This window comes from Thermobia domestica, chromosome 10, assembly GCF_964235325.1.
Source record: "Thermobia domestica chromosome 10, izTheDome1.hap1.1, whole genome shotgun sequence".
NCBI classification, from domain to species: Eukaryota; Metazoa; Arthropoda; class Insecta; order Zygentoma; family Lepismatidae; genus Thermobia; species Thermobia domestica.
This window is the reverse complement of record NC_137463.1, coordinates 94,572,085-94,587,098: the sequence shown is the minus strand read 5'-3', so window position 1 is coordinate 94,587,098 and position 15,014 is coordinate 94,572,085. Positions and strand designations below refer to the sequence as shown.

At 36.9% G+C, this 15,014-nt stretch overlaps 1 pseudogene; it reads right to left on the bottom strand.

The window, feature by feature from the left end:
* Positions 1-4,733: 4,733 nt before the first annotated feature.
* On the bottom strand, positions 4,734-12,674 carry LOC145661550 (uncharacterized; annotated as a pseudogene).
* Positions 12,675-15,014: the final 2,340 nt, after the last annotated feature.

Genomic DNA, 15,014 nt, shown 5'->3' with positions numbered 1-15,014 from the left:
ACTTGATTTCTAAAAACTCGACTTCAGAAATTAAATATTTGACAACGAAGGAAAGTTGCTAAACATTCGCGGGAGGAGCAGCAGACAATAGATGGATAGTCACACGCACCACTAGAGTAAATGAATGTTGCGTGCCATCTATTGAGTAGGGTCAGAAATATTTGAAACCAATGTGTGTGCGGGGCAGACGCACACGCAATTAGCGGGGCAAACGGACAGTGAGCTAAATGGTTAGTATGAAGTAGAAAAATAATATTTGTGTATCTATATTACTTAAGAGGTGGGTTTCTTATTAGTATTACCATTTTTCCCAAAGATAGTACATTATCGATCTCGCACAACAGACAGATGCAAATAGAAAAATGAGTCCATAGCCGCTGCTGTTAGAGCCGTACGTGAAGACGCCTCTGTCAACTGCAGCGAAAACTTTCAATGTCCCTCGTAATACACTGCGACGACGCGTTATGTCATCGCACATAATCCGAAAGTTTGGAAATCATACAACATTCTCAGCACAGCAGAAAATGAATTGGAAAAGCATCTACTTTCCTTGTACGAAATGGGATTTGGGTTAACTCTACGCGAATTACGAAAGTTGGCGTACAACTTTGCTATTGAGAACAAATGCAAACACATATTCAATAACGATGCAAAAATGGCTGGTAAAGATTGGGAGCATATTTTCGTACAACGTCACAAAACACTAGGTGCGCGTGTAGCGCATCATTGTCCTATGCTACAGCTAGAAGTTTAACTCGTGGAAACGATATGTCGAGGTAGAAGACTGGGTAATGTGTACAGGTTGTTTTTCTGGTTCCATGTAGAATGCGATCCAAATGATCGTAATGCATACTTTGTACGCATTCATTGTAACAGTGTTAGTGGTTTATAAACTGTAACTGTAACTGTCCGTTTGCCCCACAATTTTTGTCCTTCTGTCCCATCCCATGAGGCATATGGACATCTTGCACCCTTGTATACTAATTGTTCAATATATGATGCTGACTAATTGACAAACTGATTTCTTTGTTATAACTTTACTTTGCAGAAAGCTTACTGGTTTGTAAGAAATATCTTGTGTTCTCTTCGGTCATTCGTATTCATACAAGCAACAGAAAACTGCTTAGCATGTCCGTTTGCCTCGACTTTACCATAATGTTTGTCACATTATCTTCTACATTTTCTAGTATAAATATATTATTTTTTATTTATGTAATGAAACGTAATGGTACAGTGACATTCTGAACTATACTCACTATTTTATTTGGAACTAAGGATGCATATTTTATTTCTAATAATAATGATAATTTTTATTTCTTTCCAGAAATAAAGATGATGGAAGCTAACATGCTGACCACACACCAAATAACTGTATTCCAACTCATTAACCATAGCTTTCATATATTATAATGGAGGAGAATTCAATTTATTTTTCAGCTGTAAACTTACTCCTAGTTTTCATTAATAGAGAAATCTAGAACGGTCTTTATATGTATAAAATCTTACTTCATCCTCTTTACCTAAAATAAATAAATAAATAAATAAACCACAGAAAGTCGAATCACACCTAAAATTGTAATCATATTTTTCTTTTTGCTGTTTTTGTACTTGATCAATGAAAAAGTAAAAGCATTAAATACTGGTCGTGTACGAATCCAATGAACCAAGAAACATGTAGCAGAGTTGTGTACACTGTCAATATGTAACTAATAATTGTAAGTTTCAAGTTGTGAAAGAATAGAATTTAGTTTTATTTTTTTTCTTTTATTACATTTTCTAGTATTTCTACAGTATCTTGTGTAAACTGCAGAGAGAAAGATAATATATTTATGAATTTTGTCAGGGATTGGCCTTTTAAAACATTTAATTAAGTCGTGAGGTGATGGAAGGACACGCGTACCGATTTCATTCTCATAGTAAGGGACAAAACATGCTATACCTCGAAAAACATTCATTTTTTATCGTGAAATATAATACAGCTTTCACAAAGTACTGTAGAAGAGCACAAAATATTTAATTTCACAATTATTCACTTTGCCTTCATGATAAAGGATTCCTAAACGACAGATATTCATGTCTCTAGTTTCATTGGGAAAAATTACCTTCTCCGGTTTCATGTATGGAATTCTAGAATCGAGACAAGTGTCTATTAATGAAATATGTTTTAAGACAACGATATAAGCACTGTGATCAATTCAACTTTAATAAATTAGTTACATATAGCTGCAATTGTTATACGTATACGAACGGTCATACTGTAGAAATAGATGAAACGACATCAACTCAACATTTTGAGTACCCTCCATTGTGGGACCCAATTAAACCTTGGAGACCCCAGGTCCCCTCAGTCTCCAGGATCGGAGACCATGGCGCCAGGTAAACAAGGTTGGGGACCACTAAAAGAAATATATTATGATCAAAACCAACTTTACTTAATTCTTTGCCAGTACAGCGCACAAAAGTCTCTCTTTAATGAAAATTATAGTTTTATCAGAAACTCTATGAGCTATTTTATGAGTGATTAGAAATGTAATGACACAGTTAACTGATTTGCAACACAAGAAGGGGAAGAAGTCCATCAATTCTGTCCTTGTGTAATCGTATGGAAAAAAGTGTTACGTTTTAACTTTCTTAAAGAGTAATCAGAGAACAGCTGTGTACCTACGTGAATATAGATTACGTAAAGTCCTTGTCGATGGTTTTTCAGCTTCTTTCCTTTCTTTTGACTAGCGAGATTATAATAGGGTATATGACCTTTATAGCCATTTTTGAACATGATACCTTCCCTCTTAATAAATTATTATTCTTGTTCTATTGTTTAGATTTTCTTTTCGCAGATGGATCACATAATACCTGGAGGTTATATAAGAGACAATGCCATTCATTCGGTCTTTGAAAAGGTGGGTCGCTTGGAGTGACAGCACTTACAGCGACAAAGGCAATGTTTGAAGACCTCTTGTGGCTAGAATAAGGACCTATTGAGGCCTTCTACTCATTTCTGTATCGGTTAACGTCAAGTGGTGTTCTGGTAAGAGGTGAGAAACTCCAATCAGGGAAGTAGTTCATGTACGAGATGATCTATATTATTAAAAATAAGTTTTCCAAAGTTTAAAGGAAAAGAAGGAAAACTTAAATCATTAATTTACTTGGCAAAAGTTTACTTAGGCCAATTCATTCAAAATAATTTATTCAAATCAGTTGATTTTTTAAAAAAGCAAAAATATTCAAACAACTCAACTAAAATAACACAATACACTAACATTATTGGTTAAAAATTTGTCATGAAAAATCTAATTTTAGGTAATTATTATTAGATAACATGATAGATTTCGGTTAGATATTGACGAATTCATCCATCATCTAACATTTTCAACACCGATTTCTCGTATGTATGTGTTGCCCTTTTTTGATCATGCAATTGAAAATATGTTAACAAATTAGGTATATATATAGGGGAGAGTTCCCGATATCGCACCGGGTTCTAAATCGCACCACCCCTAGTTTAAAAAGAATTGTAGAACTAACATGCCATCTGGTAGTTAAATTAAATATCTATGCATACTCCAATAATTGCACAGTAAAGTGACGACGTTCAGTAAGTTATGTGTATGTGCAGTTCCAGTACAATACAATTGGAGTATTTCTGACTAATTTTCGGGGTATTTCACAGTAGAATAGGAATTCAGGTAAGAGAATTAGCTTATGATTCAATAAGTAATAATAAACAAAATAACATTAACATTATAGTGACAAACTCAAGTTATGCTTTTTTAAATTTGTGAGATATGTAAAAAAATAACTTTTAAAAAAATGGCAGTTTCCCAAATCGCACTATTACCGTGTGTCCGAAGTCGCACCAGTGCAGTTTTGACTGCCGTAGTGGCTTCGTTTTTCACAAGTCCCCAGGGACTTTGTTTTTCCTGGCTTCTTTCTCGGTACAATTCACACAAGATGGGTACACGCCAAGTGGAAAATGGTCTCCGGAGTCTATGAATCGTGCTTTGAAAGCGTAGAGGGAAAATAAAGTGTAATTAAATGAAAGAGAAACAAAGTATTGTATTCCAATGAAAACATTTTTGCGATACTACCGCGGTGAGGTGCCATGTGGAACCGGAAAAGCGGAAAATCGCCAAAGCTACTAAAAAGAGTTCATGAAACCATTACGCTACCCAGTCCAATAGCAGGAGGAAGTAGGCCTACCAGCAGACAACCTCAGAGAACAGAAGTTTTCCCGTCAAGTCCTTATAAAAAACATCTTGAAGAACAACAAAGACAATCAAGAGTATCCAAACCAGTGATGACGCCAGCTTTAAGTTCTTAGAGGGGCAGATACATTTTCGGGGGGAAGGGAGCTATTTGCCATACCAAAAATGACATATTTATTACGTTTGACTTATTTTACATTATTTTGTGTATTTCGTTGCTGTTTTCATGTTAGACCTATATGATTATAAATTAAACTTATTTCAAGTAAAATTTGAAACTAACAAATAAGTAACGTCTGCACATGAAATATTCTTCAATGAAACTTTTGAAGCCTAAACATAAATTGAATTACTTTCGCGTATGCTACAAGTAACACATTCGTCTAGTACTATATGCTACGTATCTCTCTCTCTCTCTCTCTCTCTCTCTCTCTCTCTCTCCATATACAGGGTTCATTATGAAAGTAATGAGCATTGCTTTAGAACAACTGTTTTATTGTTCCGATTGTTACAAATCTTTAAAATTCCTCAAAATACGCTCCTTCTGCATCGATACACTTCTGGAGACGTATTTTCCACGCCTGGAAAGCATCATTAAAGTCCTCGGCTGGAATGGCTTTTAAAAACCTTATAACATGGGCTTGAATGTTCTGCACGGAGTCCCAATGTTTTCCTTTGAGGTGTCTCTTCAAACAGGGAAACAAAAAAGTCACTAGGAGCCAGGTCAGGACTGTAGGGAGTTGGGGGACCACTGGGGTTCTGCTCCGGGCCAGGAAGTCGACGACGGTGAAGGTAGTATGACTTGATGCATTGTCGTGGTGGAGTTTCATTGAGTCTTTGATGTTACTTCGAACGCGGGCGACCCTGCGTTTCAGTCTCTTGAGCACTTCTAGATAAAATCCTGCGTTGACAGGTTGTCCTGGTGGCACAAACTCGAAATGGATGATTCCTCGAACGTCGAAGAAGACAATGAGCATGGTTTTGATTCGGGATTTGTTCATGCGTGCCTTTTTGGGGCAGTGGGAGGCCACTCCGCACTCTGCCTTTTAGATTCTGGTTCGTATTCGAATATCCAGGATTCGTCTCCAGTTACGACCGAGTCTAAAAAGCCCAGATCACTTTCACACAATGCCAACAACTCCTTGCAGCGCAAAACTCGAAGTTCTATCTGCTCATTCGTCAACACGTTCGGCACAAGCTTCGCACAGACCTTTTGCATTTGCAGGTCCTCGGTCACTATCCCATGTACCGCAAATGTTGACATGTTTAGGGTGTCCGCGATTTGTTGAATGCTCACACGCCGGTCTGAGCGCAACACTTCACGTCACGGTTAACGTTGTCGTCGGTCCTGGTCGTTGTTGGGCGTCCAGAACGGGGCTCGTCGGCGACCTCCTCCCGACCCTCCTTGAACGACTTGTGTCATTTTCCGACCTGGGATCTTGACAAACACTCCTGCTTGTAGGCCTCTTTCAGCATCTGGTAAGTACCGTAGCATTCTTACCCAACTTGACGCAAAATTTTAATGCGTAGCGTTGTTCGAGCCAACCCTCCATCGCTCCGTGTTACAACTTGTAAAAACGTGCTTCACGCGGATCGACATCCACACGCTGTCACTGCTCGCAGCAGACTGACTCCGGGCGCGTTTGGAAGGACAGACCATCCAGTACTTTTTCCGCGCCGGCAGCGCGCGCTGCGGTGGATTGTTGAGTCAGGGCAGCATCATGCTCATTACTTTCATAATGAACCCTGTATATATACCACACACACACACACACACATATACATATATATATATATATATATATATATATATATATATATATATATATATATATATATATATATATATATACAAGAGAGAGGGCCTCTGAAGTGATTATGTGTGCCCAAACAGCGAATTTCACGAACATACAGATCCTAACTGTTATAACATTTTTGTTCCAGCAAGGAAAGTCACCGAAGTAAGTTAATTAGGAAATCAGTGAAGCACCACGGGACTCTCCTCCGTTATATACAGTGGTTAATAAGTAAGTGGCTTAGTATAAACGTGGCGATTTCTAAACAAATTATACTTTACATCCAGGATGATTAAAAGCAATGACTCTTCCCGAAATCCTGGATGCAATTTGTGACATTATTCTTGAAAATTGCAGCATTTCAGTCAGTGGTGGATATAGCCCGGGGCCGGAGGGCCCAGGCTCCCCAGTTTTTGAGTGACAAAAATAATTTAAGCTATTATTTATATAGTTTTTAAAGTTATAATAAACTCACGATATACTTATTATAGTCTGTGGTCTGGCTTCACCCCGCTTTCTCAGTTTTTACCTTCTCAGCAAAACTTGTGTCAGAGATTCTGGGCATTTCTTAGGAACTCGTCGGTAGCATAATCCAGAATGGCTTGGGTGTGCGCAAGTTCTCGGCATAATGGGTTCCCAAAATATCTGTCAGAAGAATAACAGAGTGACGGCATTAAGAGAAATCTTCTTCCAATTTGACCGTAATGCTGATCAATTTCGCTCACGAATAGTAACCATAGATGAAATATGGTTGTACCACTATGATCCTGAATCGAAACGACAGTTAATGGAGTAGTAGCACTCATTTCTCCATTGCCCCAAGAAGTTCAAGACATAGAAATAGGTTGAAAAACTGTTTGCAACATTCTTCTGGGATAAGTATGGAGTCGTACTCATAGACTACCTCCTCAACGGTCAGATATTTAATCCAGAATCTCTACATCATTTACAAAACTGAAAGAAAAATTCAAAGTTCAACGCCGCGGAAAATGAAAAGAAAGGAATTCTGTTCCTTTAGGAGAATACACCTGTCCATCAAGCCTCTGCGAAGACAACTGACATTGCATAATCTAGGATTTCAATGTCTAGATAGTCATTCTTATTCTGCAAATTTAGCTCCGTCTAACTATTACGTGTACTTATTTTCCAAACTTAAATAACACTTGAAAGGACGCCATTTTAGATCTGATAGGGGTAGTGCTACGAACAGTGATGCGAGGAAATCTTCAGATTTTTTAACTTTTCTGCAAAAACTGGAGCACTGCACAAGGTAGTATATTGATTCTCGGGGGAAGTGTAGAAGTAAAACTTTACCATTCTACGTGCATTCCTTCTGGGTTGGGCTACGAATTTTTTAGCAGTTCCTAGTCAATATGATAGACATCACGTCAGTACTTTGAAACAAAATAAGTAAGGGAGCACTAGTATATACCAATTACTAACTAAAGATCAGCACTCGGACAATACGTTTTATTGGGAATCAATTTAATTCCATAAATTTATTATCATTTGCAGGAAGGGAAAACACAACTCTTTATGCCCTTAAAAAAATTAAGCCCTGGTAGTTGCAAACTAAGCTGTTATAAGCACATCCTCTGAATATTGAAAGCCAAGAATAATGTTTCAGAAAAAAGAAGTATAGAACCTTTAAATAAAACAAAATATGAAACTGAAAACTTCAAACCTGGATAAATACAAACAAGTTACGTAACTGGTTTTACCTTTTTTTTTCAATCGAAGTAGATCCAATGAGAAGAAAACAAGTCGACCAAATCTAGTATTTTTCTATTGTTCGCTAGGCACAATAATTAAAAATCATAAGAAAGAAGTATAACTAAAATTTACCTCAAAAGGCGCTAAATTAGCAAACAGAAATATGCATGCATACCCAGACGCTCAAAGGAGAAAGCTTGAGGACTAATCTGCCACATAGTAAATGCATAGAAAGTAGAATACAATTTGACAATGAAATTGGTTATGATACTGATATAAAATACTACATGTGGAATGTTTAAAGATTATAGGAGTCTGGAGGGGGCAGTCTAGGTGGCAGTCAGGGGGGCAGAAGTGGCTACTAGGAGTGCTCTCGCCCCCTTGCCCCCCTGGCGTCGTCACTGATTCAAACGTCGGAGAGACCTAATCTTTTTGAACCGTGAGCTAATCTTCAGGAACCCTTAACACCAAAACAGTGCACTCGAAAAATAGATACATCCAAATCCGAGCCATATATTCTCAGTGTTTCAAATGTAGCTATTGAAATCAATGAACAAGATTGATTTTGCATCCTTTGCCAACAAAATTTAGTCGAAGATATGGTACAGTGTGTTTTGTGTAAAGTCTGGATACACGAGTCTTGTGCGGGTGTTTCAGCAGATGAACGTACATTCCAATGTGCACATAAGGTGTAGCTGTCCATGTTTTCAGTAAATACAGATACGTTTACGTTTCATAGGATTATGAGCAACACTGCTCATGGATTATTGCTTATTGAATAAACAATATGGATATTCTTTTTCCTTTAATGATATATTCTTCCTCGTATTAATAATACTCAGATAAAAGAATGTGATATATCATAGAAATATTAACTTGTTTTATTTATAGGTTACATTTCTAATTAATTAGCTTATTTCTAAGGTGTTATTTCTGTGCTCGGTTAATTACATTGCAGTATTTTTTCTCTTTAAAAATGTATTATTCCTTATCTTAATAAAACATGAATAATATGATATTCAGTGGAAATGATAATTTGTTTTATCCACATACTTTACTGTAAAATTTGCATGTATTCAAATGGCGGTGCGATTTTGGCTTCACATAGTGCGATTTGGGAAACCTGTTGCGTAAATCGCACCAATCGAAGGCTTCTAAAATATCGTCATTTTTACCATGATAATGATAAGGTATCGTTATGAAATCACTGTGAAAGGATCGGAAAATTATAAAGTTCAATACGATCAAAAACACATTTTAAATTTCTACAAAAGTTTCGAATTAAAACAGTTTATGTAAAAAGTGGTGCGATTTTGACTACTCTCCCCTATATATATATATATATATATATATATATATATATATATATATATATATATATATATATATATATATATATATATATATATATGCATGTATATGTATATATATAGGGTGTTAATGAACTATACCGACAAACTGTAAGAGGTGATTCCTCACATCAAAATAAGAGAAAAAATTCATATAAACCTATACCGAAAAGTGCATAGTTTCAGAGCTAGCGCTGTCCAAAATCGCTATAAAGCCAAATTTCAACAGGCCCTATTTCGAATTTCAGAAACTTTTCCTTATCAGTGTAAAGGAAGCCACGCATACATAATCCAAGAATGCATATTCCATTAATTTTCAGTGGGTGTACAGAGTATTCCATACAGGGTGAAATTCACAGACCTAACGTCAACGGAATTTTGAGATATGCTGTGACTTTATGATTGGTCCAAAGTAGGCAAACGATAAGCCTTGGTAGCACTGAACATGGAAACCTTTGGCAGGATGTCAGAAGTGTTAAGAATCGTCAGCAGCACGGTCTCTCGTACTCGGGAAAACGCATGGTGCGATGTTTTCTTTCATGCTTATAAGTGAGGAAAACATGAAATATACCGTGATGAAATACATGGCATCACACAATATTCCAAACACTAAAAAACATGGAGCTGCTGGTTCCTAACACTTCCGACTTCTCTCCGAAGCATTGGATGTCCATTCTTGTCAAGGGTTACCTGCTTCCTACTTTGGGTCCTCGAAATCAGGGTATATCTAAAAACTCTATTGAGAGCATATCTGAGAATTACGCCCTGTAGGGATTACTCTGTATAACTATTGAAAATTGATGAAGTATGCACTTTTGGATTGCTTATGCATGGCTTCCTTTACACTGATAAGGGCCACCATCCAAAGTTTCTGAATTTCGAAATAGAGCTTATTGAAATTTGGCTTTTTCGCGATTTTGGACAGCCCTAGCTCTGAAACTATCCACTTTTCGCCATAGGTCCATTTGAACTTTTGAACTTCTTCTCTTATTTTGATGTGAGGAATCATCTCTTACAGTTTGTCGGTCCAGTTCATTAACATCCTGTATATATATATATATATATATATATATATATATATATATATATATATATATATATATATATATATATATATAGTTTACTGAAGAGATAGTTTTGGTAATTTTTTTTTTTTTTTTTTTTTTGTAATACCACTCGTTTAATTTTCTATGTCAATAAATGAACCTAGAATTCAAGAAGTATGGTTTTATTTAAATTACAACATTCGTAGTATTAGCTTTGTTCAAAATGTCTTGTATTCAAAACGTAGTTAGTAGAACTTGCTACTTAAGTTATTCAACTAATCAAGTAATCAACAAATCAACTATTATATACAGTATTTTGATGAAGTATCAAAAATGAAGAAAGAAGAAAAAGAAATACTGATTTATCATATTGGTAACTGGTGCTCTTCTAATTATCTTGGAGTCAATTGAAGCAAGTGCAAAGTGTTTATCATTCACTAGGAGCAAATCACCACGTCACTTTGATTATGAGGCATGATTCAGTTAAGGATCTTGGTGTTACGTTTGATGCAAAGTTAATGTTTGACACTCACATTGTAAATATAACAAGTGAAGCATTCAAGCTATTACGATTCATAATTTGAACGGGAAAATTATTTTAGAACTATTCAACAATGCAGAAGTTGTATAATGCATATGTTCGCTCAAAGTTAGAGTATGCTTCTACTATTTGAAATCGGACTCAATTTAAAAAAGAAATCGTAAGCAATTAGAAAGAATACAGGCAACATTTTTGAAATTTCTAACCTACGCACAGTGGTTCAGAACGAGCAAAAACCTGGCCAAAACCTATAACCGTTTATAACAATGTACAAAATGCTTCTAATGACTCAAATATGTGAAAATTGTATATTTATAGTACTAAGAATTAACGAACACGTTCATCATTCGGTTGCACTAGCCTTATGTGCAGGAGAGAGTTAGTAGGAAATGTTTGTAAATACTGATAAAGTACTGCGTATTGTTATGCATTACATCAGTACACTAACATAAAAATCTGCACTACACTCATACATACAAGTCTTCATTACACTGACACATAAATGAAAAACGAGAATTGATTTTGTAAACCCCATTTGTACATCAATCATCACTGTCACTGTCAATATCGCTGAACAAAAATGGAATGTCTTCATTCTTTTGTTTGCTGGACGCCGTGTTGGCTCCTTCTGCTCCACGCTCCGACGTCTTTAACAGCAGTCATCCTTCATGTGACAAGCAACGTCTTTTCTTCCCGGTAGCCATGTGCCTAATACGCGAAAGAAAGGGATCAGAAGTAATAAGGAGCATATGCAGCATATCCTGATTCGTAATAGTGCGAGAGAATTTGCAGATTTATCTTCCCGAAATGTTCGTAAGTCTTTATTCCGTGCTTCAGAAAGTTGACCTATTGGTAAAATGGCATTCTATAGCCGATCCATGAACAAGAATTTTACGGACACTAGCAGATACATAATACCAACTGTAAAGATGAACAAAGAGTTTGTCCGTCTCCAGTGCATAACTGTCAAAAGCGTTGGGATCAATATCAAGTCCAGAATTGATTACAGATAGTATCACCGAAAAACTGTAATCAGTTGTTCAGAAATCTCCATTATTGGCGAAGATCGGTGTGAATCCGCAAAACATCTCCTAGCAGTGTTCCCATCCTTGCTTGTTTCACTGTCTTCTGCTTTGGGTCTATCACATTAAGGCCTATTTTTGCTCTAAACTGCTTCCGAATGTTTTCGTGATTTCAATAGTTCCTTGTGCTTCTTTTGAACTTGCCATATCTTGAAATCGAGTCTATATGCAATATAAAGGAGGCACTCAAAAAATCGTATGTACGCATGTAACACTGACAATCCAAAGAGAAATGTTGTTGCGTCTATGTCTTTCATAGAAACTCTCTCTAAATCGTTAATTTCTTTGAGAGATGCTTTGGAAATATGACACTTTTGAAGAAATTTGTTGTTCAGGAGTGCATTACAACTTTTCCGTCTACCATAGTGAGAATGAGCTCATGATGCACAGTAAATTGGAATCTTCTGACATTCACAGTTGATAGGCGATCTTGAATCTGCTTTTCAAAGCACTAGACGCGTTAAACTTTTTTCTACAATAAAGCTTGCGATTTAATTTTTGCACTGACACCTGAAACAGTAATACTCTCATCTGACGGGTAACAACTTTCTTAGCCTCGAGTAACTGGTGATAACTTGGATAAATGTCTACGTTGCCTGTTTTGGCACCAAGATGTAGACTTTTGGTTAACTGTATTGGCTTTTTGTTAACTTACGATCGAGAAGCAATGCAAGCGCCTCTTCTTTGGTGCACGGTTTGAATAAAATTCTCTGGTCCTTTGTGCTCATAAACACTTGTCTCATCTTACGAACCTTTCGAAGTTGTTTCTGTCACCTCACGAAGTACTTTTTCTGCATCTTGTTCTGATACCCGAAGCCTCATTTTGGCAGCAAAGCCAGTTCCAGATGTACGTAAATCTTCCGCTTTCCTCAGTTTAGTTCTGTCAATAAATTCTCTGAAATCCTTGGATGGACAACTGCCAGGATTTGATCGACGTTCCATCTGTCTCCGGAATTTAAATGTCAGTTCTTCATCAAGAAATTCTGTATGTGTCTTTAGGAAATGTCATGATTTCTGTCACTCTTACACAGTTTTTGGTACACTTGGCTGCAAAACCTGGAAACAATTCGTCGAATGTCTTCACTAACGTGAGTTGGGTGATCACCAAGGTCTAATTACGTCAAAACTCAGGTCTGGAATGCTGGGTTTGTTCCCTTTGACAACGTCCTTACATTTCTCTCATTTTCCCATTGACCTGGATGCGTCTCAGCATCATTATGAACTATAGATGTCCTGCACGTAAAAAATAGGAATAATTAATTTCAGTGTCCTGTCACCACACACAATCACAAAGAAACACGTATTTCACGAATTCGCACATATTCGCACCTAAACTTCCTGAAAAACAATTCATCATGGATTATTCTTTCAGGCCATTTCAATAACTCTGCTGGGGAACGCTGGGCACTATACTAAATCTCTGTAGTTTTGTGGACCTTTTGCTAAAGCAAATTAGATTTTGTCATATTAACATATTTTGTTCGAGGAAACGTAGATATGGAAGATACTGCATAGCCACTTTGGACAGTTGCAGTGCTTGAGAAGTATGTTGGTACCATATACAACACATGTTTCTTGTGACCACATATTCTCAGATACGAAGCCATGAACTTGAATGACAAATACTCTATTTGGCAGCTATTTCACAGATATGTCCATAATTGTTAACTTTCACCCTTTCTAACTCACACGTTACATGTTACTCGTGTTCATTATTTGTATATAATAAACTATGGATATTTCGTAACCCATACACTGAACCAGTGTCCTTCTAACGCAATTTTCAAAAATTGGGTTTTGGCCAGCTTTTTGCTCGTCTTGAACCACTGTGCTACGATGAAACTTACTACATACGACAACTATAAAACCATCCTTGATATCTTCTGAAACTAGAAAAAAGATGTCATATAGTTGGTTTATTATTCATTCAGAATGTAACTAAAAATATTTTGAACTGTTCTGACTTAATTTCTTCATTGAATTGTCATGTTCCTCCATTAAAAACACGTAAAAACACTTGCCTCTATTACCGTAAAATGTAAAACCTAATATATTGATGAAATCACCAATCTGGAGAACAATAGCTTCTTATAATAGAATATGTTTAAATATGAACAAAAACACCAGAGATGCAAAAAATGCAGCCAAGTTCGTCAGCCTCAAAAAGGGTTGAGATGAGAATGGATGAGCCAAGTTCCTTGGCCACTGCATCTGAAAGGAACACTGGAACTTGGCGCGAAGTGTCTAACATATTCGAATACATTAAGATGTCTGTTCCTAGTTTCACGCCGGGACATTTCAGCCCTAAGGCTATTGGTGACCCCCAAATCCACCACGCTCACAAACACCATCCCTAAGGCTCGTTAGCATCATTTACTTTGACACTTCGTCGAGGAATATAAGTTTTCCTTGTCTGGGTTTCGAACCACCAATCTTACTGCAGTATACTGTATATGTGCCTTAGCGCATTAGCAAAGTTGATATTCCTAAGGTTGATGGTGGCCCAAACCCACCACGCCCACCACCACTATCCCTAAGGTTCCTTAACATCATTTTCCTTGACACCTCGCGCCAAGTTCCAGTGTTCCTTTCAGATGCAGTGGCCAAGGAACTTGGCTCATCCATTCTCATCTCAACCCTTTTTGAGGCTGACGAACTTGGCTGCACTTTTTGCATCTCTGGTGTTTTTGTTCATATTTCACTTCTTTTTGTAGTTCACCATGTCAATATCGTATATTGGAATTCTTAATTGTGGCATATTGCTGCATTTAAATTTAAAATTGTACATTTTTAAAGGAGTCATAGTGTGTCACATACAACATTAGTTCCCAAGGGCTCTCCCACTGGGAATCGAACCCAAGACCTGTACAAGAAAAGCGCACATGCTAGCCACTAGAACAGCGGGGAGGATTTATTCTATTAAATATCTGTTAGAGCGTTATGTCCAAACGAGATTCGAATTCATTTACACGAACTACAAAATCACGATCGCTAACATCTCATTTTTCACTACCTAAATACGAAGAGTATCAACAGGGCCCAAAAGCCTTGATGCTGAATCCTCGCTGCTACATCACTAGACATAGCTGGTGTTTCAATATACCTAGTTGTTCTCTACCTTTTCACATTGTGAAATTACGGAGTTCATTACATGACGCGCATGTTGCGCAGTTTCATACTGCCTCGGGTTTTCCTTCCAATGATATACACCTTTCAAATAGCTTGTGAACTTAATAATATTTGCCACCAACATATCCTAACTGTATATAAAACTACATGAAC